Below are 15,030 nucleotides of genomic sequence, written 5' to 3'. Positions count from 1 at the left end.
CCCCGCGACGGCTCCGTCCCAGCCCGGAGTCCCAACACCAACAGGTGGTCCCTCCCGAGGCTACCTGCAAATAGAATTAGCCGTGCTGCCGGGCTCCCGGCGCGGCCCCATATGCCGCCCCGCACGGGGAAGGGCCCCGCAGGGTACGGCCGGGTAGGGTTACGGGGAGGGGGGGGGGGGAGGGTGGGCACGACCCATATGTTCTGCGAACAGCGGCGGAGACACCGCACCTCTGCACCTCAGTTCCCCGAGATGAGGGAGAACGCTTCACGCCTCATCCTTGCAGTCTCCCCACGTTCGGAACCGGGCACGGCACGTGTGCTGGGACACGGCAGGGACAAGAGCTGCAGGAGTGGCACAGCCCCGAGGTGCCGTGTCCTTGCTGCCCGGGAGCCGGGCTGCTTTTTGCACTTCCATAGGGATAGACAGATGTTCCGTGTGCCCCGATGGCCTGCAACCCCCGACAGCAGCAGCGCATGGCTCTGCCCCGCTCCCGCACGCGGCGGTACGGAAGGGGCCGACAATTTCTAGTGGTGCCACCGAGCTGAGATGCTGCAAGAGCACAGCGCTCACCCCGGAGCCTTTTTGCCCTAAAAGATGGATGTAAATGCAAAATAGCGTTTCCCTTCTTGCATTCATCCCTATTCTTGGGATTGTCTTTAGAAGTTTTGTTCCCCCATTTATCTTCACTTGTTGGAGATGTCTTGACAAACTCCTGAGAATCAATTTCCCATCAGCTTTTCGCCTCCACTCCTTGAACTGGCAGGTCAGATCCCACCATATGCATTAGAAGAGGTTATCGGGACGGGCCACCCCGCTCCTTTGTCCCCGCTGATGCGTGTCCCGGTCCCAGTGTCATGCACACGCAGGGAGCTGAGCTCCTCTCGGGGCAGCCCTCAGCTCCCTGCCCGTCATCAATCACCGAACCCCGCTGCCAAAACCAACACAATCGGCCCGGGCCCGATACGCGGGGTGTTTCCTGCGAGTCAGAAGCGTGCCTTTTACTTTAATGTATTCCCAATGTTGATCCTATTAGCAGGAAAAATCAATCAATCACTGTCACCAACCATCAGCAGACTGCAGATTGATCGCGGCGTCGGGGTTGCTGGAGAATCCCGCAGATGCAGCAGGCATTTGTTAAATGCTATTTTCAGGAAGACGTATACATATATGTATAAGACACATATTTATGCACAGCTTTGTCCGCTTAAAAAAAAAATAAATAAAAAAACCTGTTCCTTTTTTTGTGTTGTTGGTTTCTTGTTTTTTGTTTTTTTTTTTTTTTTTTTTTCCTTCCCTTCAACAAAACCTGGCACAATTTTAGTTGTGTTTAAAAAATCCCTTGTACTGAGAAATTAGTGGGGTTCTAGGAGGGGGCTTTTTGTTCCAAGTCCCTAAGCATGGCTTGGAGCTGTTCCCAATATGAAGTTTCTCTCCACATGCTCACTGCCCCTTTCACAAGGAAGGACCCAGCTCTGCTGCGTGGCTCAGGTGAGCTGAGGGTGCAAAGGGGACACCTACGGGTCTGTCATGTGTGATGATACTGTGGGAAGGAAGGAAGCATTGGCCATCTGATGGGAAAACCCGCACAGGGACAGGGCTTACAGCCCCAGTGTTATTCAGATCCTTCCATGCCATCACCTGGCAGTGGTGGGAAACAGCCCCTGCAGCCATCCTACCATCCCGAGGGGGGGGAGGGGGGTTTCACTCACATGCGAAAATGCCAAATGCTGGTGAAGAACAGGGGAGACAATGAAGGCAAAGGGGAGAAGGGGAAAGGCAAACACCCACTCGTGGCACGTGTGTCCTATAGAAGGGAGAACCCCACGAAGGCGGGCTCTGGGAAGCGAGGTTTGCATGGAACACTGTAAGCGCAGCACTAAGGTTTCAATTCTACTTTCAAGTCCATGGGGGAAGAACGGTTAACAAACTGCCCCTAATCCTGACCGTGCAAAATGGTCCTTCGGAAAAACGTAAGGATGCTCGCAGAAATCCTCTCGGTCACACCGAGTCTGTTAGTAAATGAACTTCTAATGTGTTGAAAACATATTCATTATAATGTATAAAGAGGCAATTTTCATTTTGTTTGTGTTCTTAAGAGTGTGACAGCGTCTTGTTTGCAACTGCCCCTGGGTATAAGCTATCATTGTGTGACTTAATTAGATATTCTACATGCTAGTGTGAGGGACATATGTCTATTCACTGTAACAAACATCAAGAGTCTGCCACATGCTTTAATGTTTCTGCTATGTTGAAATAAAGGCAGAGCAAGTGCAAGCTCTCCCAAGGACCTGTGGCCCCAAACAGCTTGAACACAACCCGCCGGCATTCACCGATTGGTTACAGTTTATTAACAGCCCATAAACTTCTCATCTGCTCCTGGGCGCTTGGTAGGGTTGTCACCTGCAACTGCCAAGAGTGGCACAATTGCTGCAGACGTGCGGCCGTGCTGCTCGGAGCCCGGCTTTGATGGTTCTCTCCTCCCAGCTCCGGCAGCACTGACTTTGCACGGGATGCAAGGTTGTGTGAAGGTGACCCAAAATTAAAAAAAAAAAAAAAAAAAGTTAGAAAGCTTGGTAAGGAGAGCTGGGAGAGAGCAGGTTTTCCACCATCAGGAGATCCGCAGGTGCCAGTGCTGCAGGAAAATTAGCCCTTGCCTAGACAGCTCACAGATAGCAGATCTACACAGGAGCTCCCCAGGAGTGCCATGGGGCTGCCCAGCCTCTGAGTGCCCCTGCAGATCCACTTTCTGTGGCTCTGTTTTTTTCCCACCCTCCTAAGCAGGACGGATGCCAGCAATGGGGAGGTGAGGGCAGGCATGGCACCCCACTCCAGCACACCAGTAACTGAACGTGGGGAAACCAAGTATGGTAATGGTGGGATTTCATGATTTGTTTACCTATCCACAGTCCAAATGCAACACCTGCAGTTGGGAGAAACAAGCCCCATACGTGCAGCTTTCTTGGAAATGTGTGTTCATGTCACCTCAGGACTGATGGGCAGTGAAATAGGGAGAAAACCCTGCTGGCAGCAACCATCCTGAAAACATCACATTTGTTCAAAGGAGTCTGTGGAAGGACTTGGAGTTTTACTGTTGATCTAGCTCCTCGCATCTCTGAGTTATTTTAAAGAGGAGAAAGCACTCTGAACATTTTTGATGAAACATAGGTCTCCCTATGTACACACCTGATCTTTCCCTAGCAGAAGCTTCCAAGATCCCAGTTGAGGACCCATATTTTATCATAGATTCATTTGAGTTGGAAGAGATCCTTAAAGGCCATCTGGTCCACTCTCCCTGCAATAAGTAGGACACTCACAGCTCCACCAGGTGCTCAGAGCCCCGTCCAGCCTGACACTGAGTTGCAGGGATGGGGCACCCACTGCTTCTCTGGGCAACCTGTTCCACTGCCTTATCACCTTCATTGTAAAAACTTCTTCCTGATATCCAACCTCAATCTCCCCTCTTTTAGTTTGAAACTATTTCCTCCTATCACAACAGACCCTGCTAAAGAGTGTGTCCCCTTCTTTCTCATCTTTTCTCTCTTTTGTGGAGGCAGGACCCATGGGCACTTCCACAGTGGGACAGGCGCTGCTGCAGTGCCTGGAGGACACAGGGTTTCATCACCCAGGCTTTGCCATCCATGTCCTCCCTTTTGCCTCTGATGGGTACAATGGTCAGAAGGGCGAGGAACTCCCTGGGCTCTTCAGCCTGGCCAGTCACAAAGCTTTTCTCCTCATCCTCCATCGCAAGTTTCCAGTGGTGACCCTGGGCTGTGGCAAATAGCCACCCTTGGGTGCACGTGTGCCAGCGCGAAAAGGCAGCTGACGAAAAGTTGGAGGCTTTTCATGTGTGGTTTTGTTCTCTGCTCACACACACACACACACTCACATGCACACCCAGAATGCCTAATTCTCCAGACACCTCCATCAAAAGGCCCAAACACACTTCTTCCAGGTTTGCTGCCGAAGAAAACAAAACCGGTCTGTTTGTCCTCACAAAGGCCTGCGTGAGCTAATCCCCGCCGCCTCCTGTCCCGGGACCGTCCTGCTGGCTGAGCATCCCCTGAGCAACAGGGCAGCAATTCATCCCGACGAGAGGGCCGCAGTCCTGCGCAGGGCAGCCCGCCACTGCTCTGTATGCAGGGGGAGGCCCCTGCCAGGCTGTCCTGCTATTGTTTGCCATGCGCCTCAACCATCTGGAATAAGAGAGCGGCCAATGCGCCCGCGTTGCTCCAACCAGTGCCGGGCTGAGGTTTTGCTACCTATTTTCTGAGGCTCAGGGGCCCGGCCTGCTCCCTCACACCATTGCCCCACAGCAGCCATGGAGGGCCTATGCATCAAATGACTATGGATGGCCCTGTGCGGCACTTCAGCAACTCAGACAGCCAAATCCTCGCTAACAAAGTGCCTCCCGGCTATGCCTATCTTCAGGAAGCCAACTCTGTGAGGAAAATGCTGCCAAGGCTGGCTGCTGCAGGATGAGTGCCAGGAGGGTCCATGGGCCTGGCAGCACAGCAAGGGGGAGTTGGGCCCCCTGCCCACAGACACAGTACATGGCAGTACGGCTGGTGATGGTCCCTCTGGGTTAAGGGTGAAGGCTGTGAGGCACCCAGGGTGTCAGGGATTCAGCAGTGCCAAAGCATGGCCAGGCCCTCACTCATCCCAACTGAGGTCCAGCAGGCCCTTTTTGCACTTTCTTGCATTCAAGGGCACCTTGGACTCCCAAGGGCACCCAAGGCAGCCCAACACTGGCTTCCATTTACCTGTGGATCCCTACATGGTTGTTCTGAAATCCTACTGCTAATGCCTGTGAGTCAGACAGAGCTGGCATCCCCTTCCATTGCTACCTTCTGGTCTGGGGATTGGATCCCTCACGCCTCCCTTCCCTTTCCCTCCATCCTGGGGATTTTGCTTCCTACACAAAGGCGCAGCCAGCCAGCCAGGTGAGGCAGGAACAGTGCCCTTCTGTGCAGCCCAGAGTGGCTTTGTCCCCAACTTGTGCAGGTGCTCGCAGTGCTGGGCACCAGCCCGCCGCCTCCGTCACCCTCTGGCCCTCTATAATTAACCATTCATCCCTTTCTCAGCCTGGAGAATGGCAGCCTGGCGAGGGCCACCCCGTCCCAGCCGGTTTGTTCTCTCCCAGCCCCTCTCTTCCGGCCGCTTTCTGCACCTTCAATGGGGAAGGAGTGCAACCGGATGGCTGGATCCAGCGCAGGGAAATGACTTCAGAGCCACTTTTGTTTCTCCCCTCGTTTCTGTGCCCGCTCTTGGCCGTGTGTCACCATGAAAGGACTCGGGACATCCAACAGGCGGAGCGGCCCCAGCCAGAAACGCTTACCGCTTTTGGGGCCAGCAGAGACGCGGTGCGGGACTGCCAACTTTCTACGACAAAGCTGACCATGACATCGGGCATTGTGCAGTAAATTAGCCACAGACTTCCAAGCAAATTGTCCTTTTTTAGAGCAGCAGTGTAAGCCTCTATAGCGCTTGGCTTCGGCTGCTGACTCGAGAGAGGCTCCGGGGATATCTCCCTTGTAAGGGAGCCAAGGCTTTGGGTGGGTTTCACACAGCAGCACGTGTGATTTCACAGCTCACTGCAAGTGCTTGGTTCTGTGAAAGGGCAGATATTATTTTGCATGCATCTTCTGGCATGTAATGCAAGGAGCATTACAGCGAGCATTTGATTGCTTACAAAGGAAAAAAAGCTCTCATTTTTGTTTTCTCATTTATTGTCGGGGAGACAGAGCTGCGGGTAGCTGTGCATTTAGCTGTGCATTAAGCACTGAGTCACCTTGTGTTAACAGGGCATAACCATGGCTGAGTGACGTACCCAGGCTTCTGTGGTGATGCAGTGGCACAGGCTGCCCAGGGAGGTGGTGCAGTCAGCGTCCCTGGAGGTGTTCAGGAGCCGTGTGGATGTGGCACTGAGGGACGTGGGCAGTGGGTATGGGGGGGTTGGACTGGGGGATCTTAGAGGTCTTTTCCAACCTTAGTGATTCAGTGATTGTATGATTCTATTCAATCCCTTTCTCACATTTTTCACTGCCCCCCATCCGCGGAGGCCCAGGGGCGGGGGCACTGTCAGAGCAGCAAGGATTCTCTTTCTCTTCCCCTTCCCTCCCGCCTCGCAGGGTGGCCCATTCAGCCACCCACCAAAACGCCTCTTCTGGCTGTCACCAAGAAGGTGACTTCAAAACAATGGCCCGGGCCGGCCTGCAGCAGGCCTGCCAAGGCTGTTCCGAGAGCAGGGGCTGCGTGCCATGCCTGTGAGCGTGCCAGCAGGCGTGAGGGCCCGAGCGGAGACCCGCCGGTGGCTTCCAGCCTGCCGTGCCCCTCAGCAGCGCGCTTCCCGCAGCCACGCCGGCCGCTCCCGAAGTGCCGCAGCCAATAGGAGCTCGCTCCCCGCCGCGCCTGCGCTCCCATTGGTCAGCGCTGGAGCAAGGCGGGCGCGCCGGGTTTAAAGGGCCCGCAGCTCGCATCTGTCTGGCGTGAAGTTACGGGTCGGGGGGGGGGAAGTCGCTGACTCCCGCCTCTTCACAGCCTTATTTTGGGGAGCTGCACAGAATGATGAGGTCTCCCCCGAGTCAGAGGAAACTAGCAAAAGAGGTGGCTAAAGAGCGTCTGGGCAATATTATGGATGCGCTGATTCGGAGGGAGGAATTGGAAATCACTGGGAAGTTTCACTCGGAAGAAATTGTTCTGCCCCACAGCATGTGTGTGATCCCATTTAAAAATGAGAGGCATTTGCTTCAGAAAACTGCTGGCAGGGTATCTTTTGCATGTACCTATTCTTTTGGATGGGCACTGCTGCAGGCAGTCTAAAAAGTGTATTTTAGGGCTGAGGAAAAGCTAAGCACAGCAGAGAACTGATTGCATGGTTTCAGCCTGTACTTAGAGACAGCTTTGTTGCCTGCATAGTGGAACTGCCTCTACATCATGACACAAGAAACCATCATGTGCAGACTTTGTGCTGATTGCTGCAGTAAGCAATTTTTTCTGATATCCTCAGCTGGGCTATTGTGAAGACATCGGGCCAGACTCTGTGCTCAACGCAGCAGATTCAGAAAAGCCAAGTGAGCTATCAGTCACCATGGTGTCCTAGTTGATGTACTGCAGGCTCATGTGGGCCAGCCCATCGTGAGGAAGGATGGATGGGACACCCACTGGGTCAGGACAGTATCTTATTTTATACCCAGCCCATTGTACAGAGTGTGCCTTGCATGTCACAGAATCACAGAATGGCCAGGGTTGGAAAGGACCTCAAGGAACATGAATCTCCAACCCCCCTGCCACATGCAGGGCCACCAACCTCCACATTTAACGCTAGCCCAGGCTGCCCAGGGCCCCATCCAACCTGGCCTTGAGCACCTCTAGGGATGGGGCATCCACAGCCTCTCTGGGCAGCCTGTGCAGCACCTCACCACTCTCTCTGTAAAGAGCTTAACATGTGGGCTAGGAGATGTGTCCTAAAAATACCACTGCTACTACATTGCAGATTTTCTTGCTGCTCACGTGAAGGCAGACATGACTTTCCTTTTTCACTCCCTGCCTCACTTTTTTCATCTTAGATCTGCTATATGGCTCAGATCAACACCTCAAAAACTTTGTAGGACAAGTTAAGAAGATATAAATTAAAAGAATCAATACAATATAAACCAACCACGGTGAGGTTATGCTGTAAATTACTGCAACGTTTCAAAATGTGAGGAACTTGTGGCAGGCACTCAATCCAATAATGCATATTTTCAGTCCTTGCTCAGTGCGCAAGGGAGGTATTATAACACCGCAAACAGCAGGGATAACTAAGACACTGTTTATGTGTGGTTTTCAGTATATTGGTCTATTTCTTCCATGGTAGAAAAGCATAAGGGCCTGTTTAAAAGAGGGAAGGGAAGGGAAGGGAAGGGAAGGGAAGGGAAGGGAAGGGAAGGGAAGGGAAGGGAAGGGAAGGGAAGGGAAGGGAAGGGAAGGGGAAATAAATAAAGTCTTAACACATTTTAAAAGCACTGATATTTGTCTTTGGGAAGCTGGAAGTCTCTTTCAATTGCGGTCCCCACAGGAACCCATGCAGTTTTTTACACTTCTGGCAAAGTAGTGACAGTCTGAGGCTCCTTGAACCTAATTCAGTGATTACAAATTAGGGCCATCTTCTGGGAAGGAAGAAAAAACATCCCTCTGAATTAAATGTACTTAAAATATTTATATATCCATGCAGGCTTCCTGCTTCAAGCAAACTGGAGACATGTCCCAGATTCTTGGTCTTTTTCCAGAGAGATTTCACAACTGACATTTGTAAGATCAATGAAACAATAGTGTGGTAATAACACAACTGATCCTGCTGCAGTAATGAAATTGTAAGTAGAAAGACAGCAGGCAGAAGATCTCCAGCTTTCACTTGAAACAAAATATTCAGCCTTATTTAGCCCGTTTTTTCATGTAGGTTTTTGAGAGGAAAAGTAGCTCCACTTGTCAATCAGCTAAGTTGCAGCACTAATAGATTCTGGTGTTTAGGGGGTCAGCACAGAATTTAATTTAACAACTTACAATACGCCCACATGCCCAGAAAATGTGGACAGCTTGATAGGGTTCACTGAGCCAAAGAAGTAAGACCAAAACAGTGCATTAATGTATAGGGGAAGAATAGTTGCAATCAGTTCCCTTGTGAATTGGACAGAGAACTTGGAGATGAAGCAATTATCAGCCATCGGGGATTAATAGTAAAGTGTGAATGCCAAGCTGTATATGTTAGGGGCAGAATATGTTGCCTATAGAAAACAACAAAGAACGTTTCTTACTATTAAGTGAGATTAAACGTAATGGCCTGATTTAATCACAAAGGCAGAATTAAATTCAGATGGCAACTTCAAAGTGGACACATGCACAGAGCCTACTGCATACATTTACATATAGCTGGCATAGCTTGGCTTGCATCACAATGGGATAAAGTTTCTTTGGCCACTTAAACAATTTTCTATTCTCTCTTTTTGTTAACATTCACTGTATTTATCCCTAAATTGCTTTTGGTTAACAAGATGGAGCTAAGAGTTATATTTATTCATGGAAGCTCTACTTTTTAATTCTTTCAAGTTAAAAAAAAAAATAAATGACAACAACAACAACAACAAAAATCCACTGCAAAGGGTCAACAAGAACAGAAAGGCTGCAACCAGACAGCAACAGAAAGCAGCCGTGCTGACCTACTGGTTTGCGTCTGCACACACAGAGGTGTCACTCATGGCAGGTCCAAGAGTGACACCTGATGCTGTACTCACTGCCCCTTCCTCCTTGTGAGCCCATCCCAACAGTACAGAGTCTAGCTCTGTCCCCAAACCAGTTAGAGAGCCACAGTGCTACCTGTGCTCAGAGCCTCCATCTCTTGAAGACAGACCATAGAATTACACAGTTATTTGAGTTGGAAGGGACCTTTAAAGCTCACCTAGTCCAACTCCCCAACAATGAATGTTAAGAATGTAATGGAAAAAACCTCTCCCATCAGTACACCCTTTCACTTCATACCTCAGTCCCATCCCAGCTGGATCCTAAGTTTATATCAGGCAAAGCAGAGCTGCTTCAGATCCTAGTACCATTAGTGACATGGATTGGCAAAAACCCATTAGTCATGCTCAAGCCCACCTTTGCCCCCTAGTTTATCAGGAGGGCTACAGCAGGGAAGCCTCAGGCGAGCATCAGATTCCCTGAGATGCTACATCTCACTTGGTGCCTGATCTCTGCTAGGCTCAGATTTGCCATGTGTTCATGCAGGAGATCAAGGCACAGGCTGTCTCCTCTCCAGGCACCCATGGCCCAGCACAGCTGCCAGCCTCAATGCTGCTGGGATGGGAACCTCTGTTCCAAAGGAGGTGAGATGTTTCAGACCGCTTGTTGCTTACAGACAAACAGCTTTCCCTCCTTGCTCCCTTAACCTTGGCAGGCTGATGGCTTCAATGACGCAGCCCAAATCCTCTCACATCAAACAGAGGAAGGCCAATTTCCCAGAACAAAAGCGTGAAGTACTCATGTGACAGGTCACTAAACATGAGCATCTCCTGCTCGGGTTGAGAGCATTGAAGAGGGATCCTGCTAAGCAGTACAGAATACGGGACAAGGTCTTAACCTCCGCCTGCGCCTTCGGACACTGGGATCGGCACATAAAGCATCTCAAGTGCCAGAGGGGGATGCTGAAAGCAAGAGGTGTTGGTGAGAGGCTTGGGTACGTTTCTCAGGCAACTGAGGGGGGAATGTCACAGCTATAGCAACTGGCTCTCCAGCGGCCTGAAGGGCGGAGAGGCCATTGGCAGCACAGCGATTGTGGCCCCAAGTGAAAGGTCAGGCTGTTCTATTTTTCACTGGTCAGCTGTAAATTTCCTGGTAGCATCAACCGTGATTTATATTTTGTTGTAATTTATACCTATGCCGGTACCTGCCCTCTGACTGATGGCTTGGAAATGTGCAGTTAATTGCACTACCGTCATATGGTGCTGGCCCATTGTCCCTGTGTCAGTCCTCCACTGTGCAGCCATCAGGGCTCCTTCCCATACATCATCTTCCCCCAGATGTGTGAAGGTTGGAGAGACATCACGCCTGCTTTTAACTGTCCAAAAATTAACTGTATTTTCCCAGGTCTTTCAGCCTTTTCTCATAAGGGAGATGCTTCAGGCCCATCATTCTCTTTGTGGCTCTCCACTGGACTCTTTCCAGAAGTCCCTGTTTTTCTTGAACTGGGAAGCCCAGAACTGGACACAGTTTTCCAGATGTGTCCTCACTAGGACAGAATAGAGGGAGAGGATCACCTCCCTTCACCTGCTGGCCACTCTCTTTTTGATGCACACTAAGATACCATTGGCCTTCTTGACCCCAAGGGCATAAAACCTGACAGGCATCTTCATTTCTCCCCCAGTAATACGAAGATGCTGCTTTGGTGAGTCGGAGAGTTCTGGCAAGGACTGGTACTATCACAGCTTCTAGGACACAGAAGACAGGTAGAAAATAGTCTCTAAAACACACTGTAACTGCCAAAATCGATGTTTTTTCTCTTTTAAACCAAGAATAGATATTCTGCCAGCTCATTAAATATTTCCATTGGTTCAGCGAGCTCTGGATCAAGTTCATAATCATGCAAACTGTAATGGTACTGAAACAGGGGATATCTAATTTTCCCTAGAGGTTCTGCTATATGATGGATGAATTTTATTTATCACTGTCAAACATGCAAGTATGCCTTTAAATTATCCCAAGAACATGAATATGCAGCAGAGAGAAGGGCTCTGGAATAGGGAATGTATGGATGTGATCAAAGAAGAACAACGGCATTCAGAAGTTTAAAAGGGATATTTTAGCCTTCATTTAAAAATCGCTTTCAAATTATTTGAAAAACATGATGAATACTCATGAAACTCAAAAGATTGAGAGCATGGTATTCAAGGGACACCGTACAATATATCTGTATGTCTGTATCAATGATTTCTTCTAATTTTTTGGCCCACAGTCTCCTCTTTCATGTTCAGAAATTTGGGATTACAAATTTGCTTTTCAAGGGGGACCAATTATTTTAAAAATAATGATGCATCAAGTCCCACTTGTACATTACACTTTATCCTGGAGACAGTAATAGTCAACACAAGTGGAGAGCAATGATGAGGGAAGTGAGTGGTGCTCTTTAGGAAGGGACAACAGAAGTGGGGTTTGGTCTGGTACCTCTCCAGTCTCATTCTCAGCAGTGCTTTCTGTCCTCCCATTTCATCCCTGCAGCTAAATCTTACCCCTTCCTTGGAGCCACTTATCTTATTAAACCACAGCCCTCCTGCTTCCAGGACTACGCATCTTTCTGAAACTGCCTGGCCAAGAGCCTTCTCTCTGTTCTCCCTCTGCTGGATCTCTGTGACTGCTGGCAGCAAACCAAATCCTTTCTGTAGGCTCTGTGAAGGCACTCCTGGCCCAAGGATTCAGCACCTCCTGATGGCGGGGACCCCAGAGGCACCATTTGTGCCCCTCCATGATCCAGGGTGGAGATTTTCCAAGGCAAGCAGCAATGGCAGCAATGAGGAATTCAGGACTAGCTCCTCATGCTGCTGCCTAAATGTTTTACCTCCGCCTGTGCAGGAGGATGGGTGATCACCACCTCCTGTCACCGATGGCCCAACCGTGCCCTCCCATCTGCTGGTGGTGACAGGAGGCCAACGCCTTTTTCATTACGAAGAAAAGGCAAATACAGTGTCAGATAAATGCAAAACAAAACAGAAAAATCCAACAGAAGAAAAAAAAAAAAAAAGCACACACAGACACTAGTTTTTAATGACTGCATCATTAAGCAGCGCGAATCTCCATTTCATGCATGTTCATTAATCCGCGGCCACGCTCACTTCCCCATATGGCTTTGTTTCTGTAAATACAGTCCGAGGGAGGCAGGAGGGGGCCAGGGAGCTGGCAGGGGGGGGCGAGGTCTTGATGATTTCATATCATAATGGGTTATTCCTGGTGCCTCGCCAGAGCCGTCAACCCGAACCATCTGGGTTTGGGGAGGTTCTGCGCTTCCCAGGGCTTGGCTCCATATGCACGGCACGGCAGGCGTCCCTGCCCTCTCCCGGCCTGCTGTGAATCACGCTGATTGTTATTCAGGTGGGATGGCCCGGTCATGAACTGCACTAATCAAAAAACAAACTGCACCAAAACACTGCGGCTCACACACTGGCTTGGGCCTCCCTCTGACCTCTGCTAACCAGCCGCCTCCCATGGATGTAATGCAGGTTGTTCTTCTGGATTTTTGCACCTTCCACAGTTACCAGACATCTGTGTAAATCCCCACCCCCTCGTGTTGGGCATCAGGGTCAGTAATGTTCAACAATTCAACGTGGGAAGTCTTCCTGAGGAAGTACCAGGCCATAAATTCAGCCCAACAAGAGCCACCTATCAAGCCGGGCCTTGTTAAGAAGCTTCCCAGATATTAATCACCATAAAGGCCGTGGGCCCTGTGCCGCCGTATAGAAAGAATGGAATAGTCGGAGGTGGCAGGAAAGGTTTTTCACTTCTTGCCCCGTAATACGCTGTTGTTTTGTGTTCGTAACAGATTTGCGGCTGGACAGCCACAGTCCCTTCACTTCAACCTCCCAAAAGTGCAAAAAGCCAGCTCTGCTCACAGGAAAGCTCCCACTGTAATTCACTGTAGTGTAATTAAGTAAACAAAAAAAGCGTCCACTTGCACCGGTCAGCTTTATAGTCATGGGTTGCCTCAGCACCTAGGGCCCGTGCAACTGTGGCCGTTCATCTGCAGCAATGCCTTGCCCTTGTGGTTATGGTCTGACCCAGCAGAGCCAATCCCAGCAGTTGCTGTATGCCGTCAAATCTCAAAAAAAGTCAAAAAAGGGTAAAAACACCTCTCTCACAAGAGATCTCACTGCCTTAGGAATTTAACTTCAAACAGCTGGCTTCCTTTCTTCTTAAATGACAAGGGATCAGGACCGGAAGAATCCATGAAAAACGTAACAAAGCATTTAAGGTTTGCGGACCTGACTTGCTCTGACTAGTTTTATTATTTAAAAAATTTCTGGTTTGCTTTGAGGACAAGATGGCTGCTCAGAAGCACACGGACTCCTGTCTGCTATCTATCACCGAAGAAAAGAGGTGACTGGGGTAGAAGACCGTTGGTATGCAAGCAAAACACAGTGTTTATCTGAAAAAGAAACAATACAAGCCTAACTCTCTTCCAAATAAAGCCATGGTCCTTGAAAGGCCCACATGTGTGCACTGTTAGTGTGGGGTGAACAGCCGGCTCATTGATTTCGCAGGCAGTAGGCACGCTGTGCAAAGTCAAATCAGCCTTCAACCTTTGCCAAACTGTAACCTAAAATGAATTTGTGCTCTTTTAATGGAGACAAAGACAGAAGGGGAGAATATAACTCAGGGAGACAGTTCTGTTCCTTAGTCCCTCTTCTCAACTAAGAGCAACATTTTTTTCCTTGGAGCCCATAATGAAAACTCAGGCCCTTGAAGCACTTGTGGTGAGAGCCTCATCCTTTTCCTTGGACACAGAACAGCTGGCTGGGCAGGGTGCATCCTGCCAGCTTAAGAAGAAGATGCTTTCATGCAGATCCAGTGGAGCAGATCCAGTCTCTGAAGCAAAAGAAATTCACAGAATCACAGAACTGTAGAATATGATGAGTTCAAAGGGACCCATAAGGCTCCCTGAGTCTGATTTCTGCTACTCTCTCTCAAAACTTTGTTAGGTTGAGGAGAAGAGGTTTCACAGTAGTGGAAGGCTCATGTGCACAGCAGACTCTCAGCACAGGAGAGAAAAAGAGGAAGGCCGTGGCAGGAGGACGAGCAGTTTGGCCTACTGAGCCCATATCCCTCTCTAAGAAAGAAGAAAGAAGCTCCTGTTTCCATGCAGTTCCAAAATCTGCTTGGATCCTCAGGCAAGCGTTCTGCCGTTTGAGGGGACCATGGCACCTGTGGGATGTGGGTAAGCAGTGCTCTGATCCTGGCAGCCCCAATGGGACGTGCCCAGCAGCGCCGTGAGGGGCTGCCTTCGTTAGCCCGCTCAGGAATGTGGGTTAATGCCACATACCCTTTTTACCCCCACGGTTCTGTTTCTGCAGGGTTGGCAGAAACTGACACTTTTTCTTTTGCTTAATTAAGTTGTTCTGAAGAAGGCTGGTCAAACAGTTGCGTCTACGTGGGGAGTCCCGGAGCAAACAGAAAGCAGGGGGCGTTGCCAACATAAAAAGGGGGATTCTGTTATTGTTTGGGTGTAGACGGGTCATTTTTTCAAAGTTACTGCTGCCTGAGTGACCACAACCCTGCAAGCAGCAGCAATGAAAGGATATTAAAGCTGCTAAATGCAGCTACCTTGGGCTCCAAAGTGTAAGAAGAAGAAAAGAGCCAGAAAGCAGGAGCACTTATTTTCCCTCTACATAGAAAGCGGACTAATTTCAATACAGTGTGGTGGGAAGTGTAGACAGGACCATCTGAGCACCCTGTCCCAAGAAGCCAGTTATAATATCTGGTACCAGGAGAGCTCTGGTGGGTGCTCTGCTC

The sequence above is a fragment of the Lagopus leucura genome, unplaced genomic scaffold, assembly GCF_019238085.1.
Source record: "Lagopus leucura isolate 7727_CA_CO unplaced genomic scaffold, USGS_WTPT01 Super-Scaffold_100001, whole genome shotgun sequence".
NCBI lineage: Eukaryota > Metazoa > Chordata > Aves > Galliformes > Phasianidae > Lagopus > Lagopus leucura.
Note: the sequence above shows the minus strand (reverse complement) of the source record.